Source organism: Lepisma saccharinum, chromosome 21 (assembly GCF_977018435.1).
Source record: "Lepisma saccharinum chromosome 21, izLepSacc3.1, whole genome shotgun sequence".
Lineage (NCBI taxonomy): Eukaryota > Metazoa > Arthropoda > Insecta > Zygentoma > Lepismatidae > Lepisma > Lepisma saccharinum.
In genome coordinates this window covers 7,553,189-7,567,816 of record NC_139249.1, presented here as the reverse complement: position 1 = coordinate 7,567,816, position 14,628 = coordinate 7,553,189, and the positions used below count along the sequence as shown (strand labels likewise).

Below are 14,628 nucleotides of genomic sequence, written 5' to 3'. Positions count from 1 at the left end.
TCAGTACAATTGATGATGAATCTGCAATTCCGATTGATCTGCTCTTAATTGAAGGAGATGATACATACCATTACACTCTAATACATAATCTTCAAGCTTTAGTGAGAACGCAACTAGATAAATATAAAAACATATTCAAGTTGTGCAGAAGATGTTTAACTGTATTTGATGGTCAAAAAATGGTGAAGGGGGTTCGGGAAGAGAATGCAGAAATTGCCAAAAACAAGTTAATTGAGCATCTGAAATACTGTGGCAATCATAAACCTGTTCATATGGTGATGCCCAATCCAAGTGAAAATTGCAAATTCAAAAAGTATGAAGCCTTGTTGGAACACCCAGCATATATTGTCTGTGATTTCGAATCGAACCTCAAACCTATTGCATTCTGTAGCCCAGATCCAGAAGAATCCTCAACTACACCATATCAGTTACATGAACCTTCCAGCTTTTGTTGTGTGGTTATACGGGATGGTGTAGCTAGTGAGCCATACTTATACATGGGAGAAGATGCCATCAAAGAATTTGCACATATAATAGAAAATGTGTGCCGTGACATAGCATCTAACAACTTATTAAAATCAAAACCCATGTTGCCTTTAACAGAGGAACAGATTGAAGATTTCAACAATGCAGAAAAATGCCCGGTATGTGATTCTGAATTTTCAGATACAAATATCAAGGTACATCACCATTCTCATACAGATGGTCGATATAAACAGGCTCTGTGTAATAGCTGTAATATTAAGATCAAGAGACCAAGATTTATCCCCATATTTTGCCATGGAGCATCCAATTATGATTTCCATCATCTGATCAGGTACGAGGGGTTTGACAAACAGAATTTAAATATTTTAGCTGAAAATGATGAAAAATATATATCTATTAGCAAGATAATTAAAGTTAATGGTGCTCCTATTCACATAAGATTTCTTGATTCTTACAGATTTTTATCGGCTAGCCTGGCTACACTGGCCTCTCAATTATCTGATGATGACTTGAAAATCACACGCGCATTGTTTCCAAATCAGGACCTGAAATTAATTAGGCGGAAGGGTGTATATCCATATGACTATGTTACAGATTTTTCTAAATTTGATGAATGTTCTTTGCCACCACAAGAAGAGTTTTACAGCAAAATCAGAGGATCTGGAATTACTGATGAAGATTATCACCATGCTCAGTTGATGTGGAACAATTTAAAATGCCAGACATTTGGTGATTACCACATGGCATATTTGAAACTTGATGTCACCCTCTTAGCTGATATACTGCAAGCATTCAGAAAATCTTCCATGAAAAATTATGGACTGGACCCAGTGTATTTTTACAGTGCCCCGGGCCTAGCATGGGCTGCAACGTTTTTCAACACCAAAATGCAATTGGATCTGATCCACGATCAAGATAAGTATCTGTTTATGGAGAAATGTATAAGAGGAGGGATGGTGCAATGTTCCCAGAGATATGCCAGAGCAAATAACAAGTATATTCCTGATTATGATCCAGCACGGCCATCAAATTATATAGTGTATGTAGATGCAAACAACCTCTATGGTTATGCTATGATGGATAAACTGCCATATGCAGGGCTTGAATGGGTTGAAGATTTCAATATTGAGGATCTTAAGAATTTTGATGACAGTGACAGTGGCCTCATCTTAGAGGTTGATCTGATAATTCCTGATTATTTGCACAACAAATTTTCTGATTTGTCCCCAATTCCTGAGGTTAAGTGCTCACCTGGCTCTAAACAGAAGAAGCTCATGATGACTCAGGAGCCGAAACAGGGATATGTTACATATTACAAAAACCTCCAGTTCCTGATGAAACATGGTGTTCAAGTGACCAAAGTTGGCAAAGTCTTAAGGTTCAGGCACTCAGAATGGTTGAAACCATACATTGATACAAATACAGAGCTTCGAACATCCGCAAAGAGCGAATTTGATAAGGGCTTGTTTAAATTGATGGTGAATTCAGTGTATGGCAAAACTATTGAAAATGTCAGAAAACATACCGATGTTAAATTAATTACTGACCCCAGCCGGAGCAAAAAATTGGTTGCAAAGCCCAACTTCAATTACAGAAGAATTTATGATGAGCACATGGCACTTTTCAACATGATAAAAACAAAGATCAAATTTGATAAACCTATTTATGTAGGGGCTGTGATATTGGAATTGTCCAAATTACATATGTTAATATTGTATTATGATGTGCTGAAACCTTTTTATGGTGATCGTGTAAAATTATTGTACATGGACACGGATAGTTTTATTCTTGATATTCAAACAGAAGATGTTTATCAAGATATGTCACAGCCTGAATTGTTTCAATACTTTGATACCAGTGAACATACAAGAATTCAACCCCACAACAAAAAGGTGCCTGGCAAGTTAAAAGATGAGACACTTGGTGATGTTATTGTGGAATTTGCTGGGTTAAGTGCCAAGATGTACAGTTTTAAAACATGTAGTGCGGTTGTCAAAAAAGCCAAGGGCATTGGCAGAGTTACTGTGGAAAAAGAGCTTGTATTTGAAGATTATAAAAATTGCATCAAATCACAGAATTCAATCAGAACATCAGAAAATAGAATTCAGAGTGAGAATCACTTATTGACTTCAAATATTGTAACAAAAGTGGCTCTGGACCAACATGATGATAAGAGATGCATTTTATCATGTGGCATACATACTCTACCTTGGGGGCATTGTGATTTGAAAAGTGGGAAACAATGCCCAATTACAGAGCATGATTTGAAATAAATAAACATGCCTATGAACTTATTTGGGTTCAAAAAACAAGGTATTATGGAGCTGCCCACACCACAACCCTCTCCTGATTTACAATCTGTAATGTCTAAATTGAGCGGCTTGTTAATTATTCATCTGAACAGCATACTTACAGATAATAATGATGAAACAGGCAAAATATTGTACATATTTAACAATAATTTAAATCATTACCAATTACCTGTAGGTGGGCAATTGCAATTTATTACAACCCCTGAGGGTGATGTTAAGATTTCAGTAGGGAGAAATATTTATAGAATTAAGCACTCAAACATGATTTCTGGCACTGTATATACTGTTTCTGCTGGTGACTGCTTATATATTGAGGTCCCTGGATCATATGACAAGCTCATACCCTTTTTTATAGAATTAAGAATCAGATACTCTATAATAAATAACCATTAAAAGAAAATGCCTAATGATATATTTGGCCACACAAGGCATGAAGATCACAGTGATGAGATTCTGATGCTTGATGTCAGAGTCAAGAAATTAAGAAGTGATTTACAAGCTTTACAAACCACACTCAATGCCAGTCTTCAACTAGAAATTACAAATTTGCAATCGCAATGCATGGACCCTCTTCTTAAAATTGATTCCGAACTCAAAGTGCTGCTTCAAAAATATACTGATCTGGCCACATTAGATAATTTTCAAAGTTTAGAAGAAGCTGTAGCAGCTCTTCAAGCCAAATTTAAGACCCAGACCACCAATTCCGAGCAATTGAAACAGCAATTGGAAGAGCAGATAAATAATGTCCAGGCACAGCTCCAAACAATTGTCAAAAGCATAAAATCACAAGAAGATTTTGATCTAGTGATTTCCACTCTGAAAGAACAGATTCAGTCACTCCAAATACCTAATCTGGATCCTCTGCACAATGCCATAGCCGAGGTTAAAGAAAAAATTGAGACACTTGAAAATTTTATGAACAACTTGCCATCTTCTGATGCTTTGAATGCAATAACTCGGAGTGTGGCAAATATTAAGCTGCAACTTGAAACATATGAAGATTTTGGAAAAATTCAAAGTACCATAACCCATCTTGAAGGTACCATAGCAGCAGTGCAAAGTGATTTGGCAAATCTACAAGAAACTCGCCTGCCTGGTATTGTAGACACACTTGTCAGTGTCCAGCAACAAATCACAAAGCTTGAAAACCTCAACACCGAATCTGAACTATCTCATTTTCATCACTTGATAGATGATATCCAAACAAAACTTGAAATTTTACAACGATCAACACCCTCTCAGGCAGATATAGCCCTGCTCCAAAATGCTATGCAAAATGTGGCTGATGCTTCTGAATTAAACAATGTAAAATTGGCACTTGAATCTTTGCAAAATACAGTATCAAATCTTCCTACATCACAGGAACTTAAAAATATTAAGAGGGCAGTGAATCGCATATTGAAATCAGAAGATATCAAGAATATCCAAGCAGAGATCAAACATCTCACTCAGACAGTGGCAACTCTTCCGACCAATCAACATATTAATGAACTGCATGCCCTGTTTGAGGATATCAGAAGACAGGTCCATGATCTTACTGCTCAAAATTCAAAATTGGCAGTTGTTGAAAATTTGCAACAAATTGTAGCTAATATCAAGCAACAGCTAGGAACCATGGAATCCAATCAAGCAAATGCTCTGTCTGTTTTTGCCACCCAGCTACAAGAGATTGTGCAACAATACAAGAAACTCATTGTGGACATAAAAATCAAGCCAGGCCACGATGATGTTGTTAGGACCATCAATGAGCACCTTGAATCTGTAACAAGCAGATTGCTTACAGCAGAAAAAGAAATAACAGGCATAATCGAGAATCCAAAACATTCAGTAATTCTTGAATTGTACAGTATCCCTAACAAAGAATATGATTCTCCATTTACACCAGGTGGCAAAATATATATGCTGTCCCCTGCTCAATTTTATTACCAGTTTTTTGTTGGGGGCACACTGAGACCAATCAAGATCAAATATTGGCATCAGCCACAGGCACACCACTACCCTACCTTATCAATAACAAATGCTGAGAACAAAGTGAAAATCACCAGTGTAGAGTTAGAGGATTTTACAGACCCCAATACATTAGAAACAGCATATGTTGAAGATGATGGCTCTCTGGAATTTAAAATACAAATAGGGGACAAATTATATTTAGAAAATCCTGCAGTATCAGCTGCTGAACACCCTATAGTTGCAATATTCTTGTTTTCATACCATGTCTAGACAAATTATTGTTGATGAATTACACAGACAAGCCAGACATAATTATAAGAGACTCCCAGTAGTCACAAAGGGCATAGATGATTTATGGCAGAGCGACTTGATTGAAATGGCAACTGGACAGTTGAAAAACTTAGACAAAATCAACAAGGGCTACAAGTATCTACTCACTGTGATAGACACATTTTCAAAATTTGCCTGGGCTCTGCCACTCAAATCCAAGACTGGAAAATGTGTTACAGAAGCCATCAGGACAATCATCAATCATTCAGGAAGATCCCCGCGCTATTTGCAAACAGATAATGGCAAAGAATTTTATAATTCAGTATTTCAACAATTTATTAAAAGCCAGGCAATAAAACATTACTCGAGTTACAGTGATCTCAAAGCCTCAATTGTAGAGAGATTCAACAGAACCCTAAAAAATCTTATGTATAAACAATTTACCCTCCAAGGTAATTATAAATGGCTCAGTATCCTACCAGAACTTCTACATAAATATAACAACTCTGTCCATTCCACAATCAACATGAAACCCTCTGAAGTAACTTCATCTGATGAGCAAAAATTGATCAGCACTGTTTATTATCCTAGATACCAGCCAACAACAAGAAAGGCCAAATACAAGGTGGGTGATCAAGTAAGAATCAGCAAATATAAGCACTTATTCAAAAGAGGCTTTACAAGAAACTGGAGCACCGAATTATTTACAGTGGTTCAAGTTAAACCCGGGACCCTTAACACATATATAATAAAAGATCACCGAGGAGAAATTCTCAAAGGCAGGTTCTATGAACAAGAACTCAGCAAAACTAAACAGCCTGACACATATCTCATAGAAAAAATCATCCGCAGCAAAGGCAACAAGTTACTTGTCAAATGGCTGGGTCATCCGGAAAACAGCTGGATCGATGCAGACAAAATAATAATATGAGCACCTGGGATGTTATAAAAAGGCTGCCAGAACCTGAACAGCAGAATAAGAGAAATGGCAAGTTGCTGCCTGATAATATTAGGTGTCTTATTGTTGGGCCATCTGCTTGTGGTAAAACTACACTAATCGTTGATAATTTTTTATTGGCACCCAACTGGTTAGACTGGAAAAACAGGCACTTGTATGTCTTTTCTAAGAGCTTGGAACAATTAAAATATCAGCAGCTGATGAAGCTATATGATGGATTGGATATTGCCACTTTTGAATCAGATGTTAAGCCACTCCATGAATGTCTCGATAATTCTGTTGTTGTGTTTGATGACATTATACTGGATAATCAAAACAAGGTTAGGAATTTCTTTACACAGGGCCGACACAAAAACATTGATTGCTTCTACCTGGCACAGACTTTTTCTAAAATACCGAAGCAACTGATCCGAGACAACAGCAATTTTATATGTGTATTTCATCAAGATCATACCAACCTCAAACACATACATGATGAATATGTAGGTGGGGACTTGAGCTACAATGACTTTTCCAAGTTTTGCAGTAGGTGCTGGAACCACGACAGTTATGGCTTTGTCACAATTGATATGACAAGAACACCTAATACTGGAAAATATAGAAACAAAATTAACGATTTTCTAGACGTTGAGACGTATATAAATAACCATGAAACGACCAGTCATTGATGATCTTAAGTTAAGAGATTATCTTGTAAAAAGATTTAAGGGATGGAAATCAGAGAACCGAGGAATTTATGAAAAACACAAGCAAACAGAACAGCCTGTCATTGATGCTATTAATAATTTAGGCAAGAATATCAAAACTGTTACAGAGCAAAATCAAGATTTGATCACAGAGCTTGTACCTGTAGCTGCAAGGAACATATTAGATTATCCATTCACCCCACTTTCCAGTATTCATACACCTAGTCCTGTTGCTCCTAGAAGAATTGAAGCTACTCAGGATCCTATTGAATTGGGTCTTCTTGCTCAAAAATATTTAACCACACCTAAAGACAACAAAGATGAGGTCTTTGGCTTATATGCTGACACAGAGCTTGATGCCATCATACATAGAATTGGCAATTTCAGAGTAACATTTATGGGAGATGATATAATTGTTTATTCAGAATCTCGTCTCGGAGAAAAAGGTGGTTTTGTTAAGTACCCCGGAACACCTGGATTGTGGGAACTGATGACTAGGAAAAGGCCTGGCAGCTATACAGATCAAGATTATGAGCACTACAAAGAAATATTAATAAAATCAGATGCTCTATACCAGAACAATGATCCCACACAAAAAAGAGTCAAGTCGAGCAGTGGGGCAAAATACAATAATTTAATCAAGCCCATATGGTCACAGATCAAGACTGGCAGTGGAATCAAACAATACAACACCCTGCCTAAAGAATTTGTGTGGGTTGATGATGTCAGGAAACTTGTAGATAGGTTATTGGTGATAGCTGGGGAGGAAAATGCTGGGAACCACAATTTTTACAATGAAAAAGTTGGAATTATGGACATGATAAGCACAAAATTGTCTAATTTTATAGTGAATGACCCTAAGGGGATTGGATATCTCATAAAAATTATTAATACTCTACCCCCCAAATTTTGGAATGTCTCTGAGGGTCGGGGCCTTGTTAATGACATTATAAACAAGCTGCCATTTGAACTACACATTCCAGGCTATCAGTATTGTGGTCCCGGTACAAAATTGGACCATAGATTAAACAGAGGGGATCCTGGTGTTAATCCTTTAGATGCTGCTTGTAGAGACCATGACATAGCATACAACACACATTCTGATCTTGACAAGAGACATGTTGCAGACAAGAAATTAGAAGAGGCTGCATTTGGTAGATTTGTAAGCAAAGATGCTTCTTTGAGTGAGAGAATATCAGCATTGGGAACCACCATAGCTATGAGCACCAAACAAAAACTGGGGTGGGGGTTGTAAATATGTATATAATAAACCTACAATGAAGGCCAAGGGTGTTATGTATCAAATACCTTATGCAGGTCTCAAATCTCTTAAAACTATTGACAGTCTCTTGACCAAAAAGCAGCGCAAGAAAAAAAGCTCTTGTCTTGCAAAGGGACATGGTATGAAATTGTTGCTTAGTACCCCCCAATTAAAAAAATTACAACAATCCAGAAAAAAATCACATGTAGGGGGATTTATATTTACTATCCCTGCCATCTTAGCTGCTCTCGGGGCTGTTGGGAGCTTGGCTGGGGGATCAGCTGCCATAGCAAAAACAGTAATAGATGCCAAGAAAAATAGGGCAGAATTAGATGAGCAGAGGCGCCATAACCTGGTCATGGAGAAAAAAGGCAAAGGTATTAAGAGAGCCATGAATAAGTTTAAAAAAAACAAGAGCCGCTTACAAACCAAGATATTGAAGCTTTAATCAAGCCACTGGGCATCAAACATTTTAGGGGTGTGTACATGTCTGATTCTTTACCAGAACAACCACTCAACAAAGAGTGTGGCATTGTTAATTTGGATGAGTACAAAAATCAGGGCACTCACTGGATCTGTTATCTTAAATATTTAAAAAATGAGGCATTTGTGTTTGATTCATTCGGAGGTGTTCCACCTGAAAATTTAGTAAAATATCTAAATTCAGCTAATCTTTATTACAATAATGCCCGTGTTCAAAACTTCAAAGATGTTAATTGCGGACATTTGTGTTTATCTGTTCTCAGATATATGTCTCAAATAAATAAACCATCAATTGAAAATTTTCAAAAGGCCTTGTGGTATCTGAAACATCATGGGGGTATTCCATCTTACCAGCCAAAATTCAATATTGAAACTCAAATTGCATGATGACATAGTGTATCCCAAAACAATAGCTCTCAGAGCATTTTATGGCATGTACTTGATACCTAATATTACGCACCACAACAACACAATTGCAGTAGGGGATCAAAAAATTGTCATCACTCCAGGGCAATATAATCTGTCCACTCTAAATGCTCACTTACCCAGGGGTGTAGTGTTAAGTCAAAATTCTGTCACTCACAGAGTAGAAATTGCATCTGCTACAGAAACGGTGCATCTGGGTACTATAGGAGAGCTGTTAGGATTTGAGAACAACACAAAACTCGAACCGGCCATCAAACACACTGCTATGAATATACCTAAATTCTTAGCCATAGAGACACTGAATATTCACTGTAATGTGGCCGAGGGTATGATCACCAAATCAGATGGCATAGGCACTCACAAACAAACCGGCATCATTGCAACATTCAAACCTAACTCTGAATTTATGGAGCCCATCATCTACAATCCATCCCCAACATTATATTTTCCTGTGTGTCATAATAGAATAGATAATATTGAATTGATGGTCACTAATGAAAAAGAAGAATTAGTTGATTTTGCTGGAGCCACAACAACTGCAATCATAGAGATTAATATTTAAATAAAAATACATACAATGGAAAATATTGAGAGTTATGAGCTACAATCATTCCCTCCAAACAGGAGGACATTTGCAAATTTAAATCAACCCAACACAGAAATAGAGGTTGATCTTGATGTAGGGGATGGATTTATACACCCCCACAGAGCAGATCTATACATCAAATTTGATGTTGTAAAGCTCGATGGAACAGATTATCCGGCAAATTCAAATATAAGATTGGTAGATAATTTTGTGCCGCATCTGTTCTCTGAAATTGAGATCAGAAAGCATGGTGTTGTTATAAACAGAGTAGATTATCCCGGCATTACCTCCACAGCTTTGGCTACATTAAAATTATCCAAAACAGAGGCTTCATACTACAAAATAGGTGGATTTGAGGCTGGTGATAAGATATTAACCAAGAGCCACACAGTGCTGTTCCCTATGCGCCTGTTGCCAGGATTCTTCTCGGATTATAAAGATATTATGTGGAAGGGTGGTTTAAGAATCACATTTAGAAGAGCTGCCAATGATAACAATGCTCTGATGAGGTACAGCACATTAAACCCTACAGGAGAAGCTCTGCCTAATACCCTACCTGATGAGGGCAAGTGCATTATTCAGACTATGGAGCTAAGAATCCCAGTTGTTGAATATGAGGCCAGTTATGCTCTTAAATACAAAGCAGATATAATAAAAAATCCACAGATTCCTCTGCAATTTTACACATATCAATGCGTACAGAAGCCTGCATCTGGCACATATTATGAGTTTGATGCTACAAATTCATTCTCCAGCATACAATACGACATGCCTGATTTCGTGGTGGTACTGTTTCAGACTGGGAGACACAATAATCAGGAAAAAAATTCAAGCAGATTTGATAACTGCAACATCAAGAACATATATCTTAAAAATGGCAGAAATGAGGTATTTCCTAGGGAAAATTACAATTTAGACATTTCCAAGGATGATTTTCTTAAATTATATGAAGCTTTTTCGGCTTTCAAAAGAGTCACTACTGGCAATACTGACATGTACTACACACCAGATGAATTCAAGACACGTAGACCCATGTTCGTAATTAACACTTCAAAAAGGAAACAAGTTGTGGTGAATGACAGGACAAACATTAAAATTATCTGTGAATTCCACGAGGCCTTACCTGAAGACACCATTTGTAGCGTCATTCTCATAGGTGAGAAATCATATATTTATGATGTAAGAAATGAGCGGGTCACAGAGCAGTTCTAGAAGCACGATTCAGGGCTTCCCCCATGGCACAGTGGTAGCATCATTGCCTTGTAATCAAGGGGTCCCGGGTTCAATACCCGGTGGAGGCACAAGTAGTTCGGATCCCACTTTAAAACTGTAGGGCCAGTCCCGATTAGCCTTACTGTGCATAAAATAGACTTAAAACAGCAACTCGAACTAGAGACACAATTCAAACACAAAGGCTCTTTGGATTTTACCGTCAGAAAATATATTTACCTACCCATTTTATACCATCTCTGCTCGTAGCAGATACCTACCTAAAATACTGCCAAAAGCTGAAATACAGAAATATTGCGAGCTATCAACAAAACAAAATTATTCTCAAAATCTCACGTATGGAATACCACATCTATCAGGACTCGAACCCGGGGCCTCTTGTTTACATTAACATTTTGCCATCAGATTTTATAAGAACTCAAACTCGAACCTTTTGATTACAAGGCAATGCACCACACTCCACTCGGCCTCAGAACCCAATAGATATCTTCAAGATTCCTGGGATTTTGACAGAAAAACATACTATAAGCTTAATTTCTGGTGTAGCCAAAAATATATCAATTTTTGGCAAATTTATGAACAAAAATCTGGCTGATGCAAGTTTTAAGTATGTGCAAATCAATCTAAGAGAGCTCTTCTTTTCTGAAAAATTCCCGAGGGCATTTTTACAAAAATCTTGAATTAGACAAGATTCCACACTTGCTCAAAAAACTCATATGCTCATGTTAAGCAAGTTTCAAGTGTAGCAACGCTGCTGGAGAGGGGCTCTTCCTTTCTCGTCCTGTCCCCCCCGTAAACCCCACTACTGCAGGGGTATTCTGCCACAAAAGAAGTGATGTAAGTGAGGTGACAAAAATAAATTTCATAAAGAATATGGAGGACAGAATAACGAAAATATGCACGAAGGGATGTGAAAAAGAAGGCAAAATAAATAGCCTATGGAAACAGCTGGAAAAGAATGGCTATGAGAAGCAGGATAGACTGGACATAAACAGAAGAAGGAAGAAAAGAGGAAGGGGAGAATTGGAAGAGAAAGAAAAAGAGAGGTGGTTTGGAATAAGGAGTATGGGGGAGACCACAGAAAAGATATGCAAAGTGCTTAGGAAAGCGGGCATTAAAACTTACAGGAAGGGAGGGAGAAGCATATTAGGAATAGCGAAGAATGCAAACAAGAAAAAGGAAAACAGAGAAGAGGAAGAGGAAGGGATTATCTACGAAGTAAAATGTAAAGAATGTCAGAGTGTGTACATAGGAGAAACGAAAAAGAGACTGAAAGATAGGTTGAAACAACATACGGATGATGTACGACTTAAGAGAGAGAGAAATGCGATATTTAAACACACGAGAGAAACAGGACATGACATAGAGTGGGATGAGGCTAAGCAGATAGGAAGGGAGAAGAGAATGCTAGTGAGAAAATGGAAGGAAGCCAAGGAAATAGAGAAGAAAGGTGAAGAAGACACAATGAACTGGAATGGGGGACTGAAGTTAAACAAAGAATGGAAGAAAGTGTTAGAAAGAGTGGAAAGGGTAAGAGAGAAAGAGAAGAGGAGAAGGAAGAAAATGAAGGAAAAAGAGGGTGAGATATAAAGCCCAATCCACATTCTATATGAAAGTATATATTTTTCGCCTTTTAGGTGAAAGTACAGTTCAATAGTGAAAGCCACCTGCTAGAAAGTTCCAAAACAACTTTCTAATAGTCTGGAGGGAGTAATGTTTTGTGTATATAATGCCCTGTTTTTGGTATCTTGTTACTTTTGTACTTGATACAGAGTCTGATGAAGACCTTGCTAGAAGGTTGAAACGTTACGTTTAGTTTATGTTTTTAATAAAATAAATTACTGCCTTGGTCAGCATATTTATATTTTTTCATCCAAATACTATTTATTTTCCCCTTTTTGTTGTTGTTGTTGTTGTTTGTATATTTTAGGTTCTAAATAATAACAAGAAAGTACGATAAGAAAAAAATAACCAATGCAACGGAAGAAAGGAGCTTTGTCTAGGAAATCTACACGAAGGTGTGGTCCATAAGTATGGTAACACCCATTTAGAACAAATGCGGATGGTGAAACACGAATAAAACGTACCGATATCAGCTCCAAAGTTCTGTTTTAAACACACCAATACCTAATCAATATTTTCAGCAACTTTTAATTATTACAATTCTGAATCATTATTATATGCGGGAATCGGTGGTATCGGTATTGGTTCAAAGTAGTATCGGCTCAGCCTTAGAAAATACTGTTACGATACTTGAAAGTTTCAGGTTCCACACTAGAAGGGAAAAAAGTACTTGCATGACAAGGTGCTCATTTCTAGAAGAATGGTGAAAGTTCGTGATGACTATCACGATACTGAATATTTTAGAGTTTCATGTAGAACATAGTCGACGTAGAAACAATAGGTACGAAGCAGGGGCGCCGACTTTTCAAAATTATTGGGGGAAGGGTGGCTCTGATCACTGAAAAAAATTAATGAATGACTCACTCTCTCCCTTTTTTAAGTTTTGGCCTCAGTGTTAAGAATTTAATAAAAGCCCATGAATTCCCCAAAAATATCAAATTTTTTATTCACAGTTCGAATGCAGAATACTAATTGTCCACGGATGGATTTGTCACAAGTTTCGTCAACCATAATAGCAAAATATTCCCGACTTTTAATATCTGCTACCACGGAGCGCAAAACAGATCTCCCTAATATATCAATGATCTCGTTCTGAATGTCATGTGAGAGCCATTTGTAGCCCGAACGTCCCATCCACTCTCCTAGTTCATGCACATCTTCTTTTGAAACACGTTTTAGTAAAAATGTTAACAATACTCATAATTATATACTTAGTATATAGTAATAAGTCATGTGTTTTGCTGTCTCTCGTCATAGCCCCCCCCCCTCAAAGTTGATGGTTTAGCGGTCTCAGTCCCCCAAAGTTGATGGTCTAGAACATTTCAAATGTGTATTTAAAGTTAAGTTCATGTGGCACAATTCAGAGTAAACTTTATAAGAGAAGCAAAATAATACATTTGATCCTCTTAAGCAAAATTATTTGGGGGGCTCTGCCCCCACACCGTTAACATTGGGGGGGCTCGAGCCCCCCCAAGCCCCATGGAGTCGGCGCCTATGGTACGAAGGTATTCGTAGTAGAATTGAATGTTCCGTGGTTTGAGGAACATGGACGTGTCGCTTCCAACACCGATCAGTGATCAATCATAGAAAGAGATATGTAGAACAGCGTGGACGGAATCCACGCTAGAATATATAGAGGAGGTCTAAATATGGGCGAAGGTTTAAATATGGGTTTTGGAGTTATCGGCGCTCCCGGGTGCTGCAGCCTGGCAGAGGCTAAGGGAACTGGTTATCTGTCAAGGACAAAGGTTGCGGCGCCAATTCGCAAGAGAAAGTGGTGGTTAGTTTCGACCTTGGACGCTGTTGTAGAAATGCGACCTCCGAAAACTTTTTGCAGGTATGTTTTAACTCAGCGTTTTCTGAATTGTCATCTGCTTTGTATAGGTTATGATATTAGCGGTACATAAAACAAATGTGGGCTTTTATAATGCCATGATTTGTTTGTGAAATATGTACCACAGAGAGCGAAAATAAATTGAAGAAGGAAATAGCGTTATGTTCTAAATATGGACTATGTTGAGATCACATTTTCAACAAATATTTGGATGTTTCTCTTAATTTCGATTTTTCCCATTCCGCGTGATTTTCAAAACAACAGATTATTCATAAATATGAATTTTATAATGTTTTAGCGATAAATCACTGTTTTTAAAAATTTTAATTGCTTTTTGCGATATTGCCACTAGTAACCCATATTTAGACCACAATTTTGAAATACATCATTTTACCATTTCTTGAAAATTGCTTTTCTTTTTTTAAAAAATGGAGACCTTTTATACTTTAGCAAGCTATTACATTTAAGTATATATTTCATAGATATGCATTTTAAAGGCAGGTGCTTGATATATTAATTTTTT

General features: G+C 37.3%; 1 protein-coding gene across 1 annotated transcript in view; it reads right to left on the bottom strand.

Moving 5' to 3' along the window:
- The window catches only part of LOC146004451 (uncharacterized), a 57,649-nt gene that overhangs the window by 14,057 nt on the left and 28,964 nt on the right, over window positions 1–14,628 (bottom strand). The gene's annotated exons all lie outside the window — the stretch shown is intronic.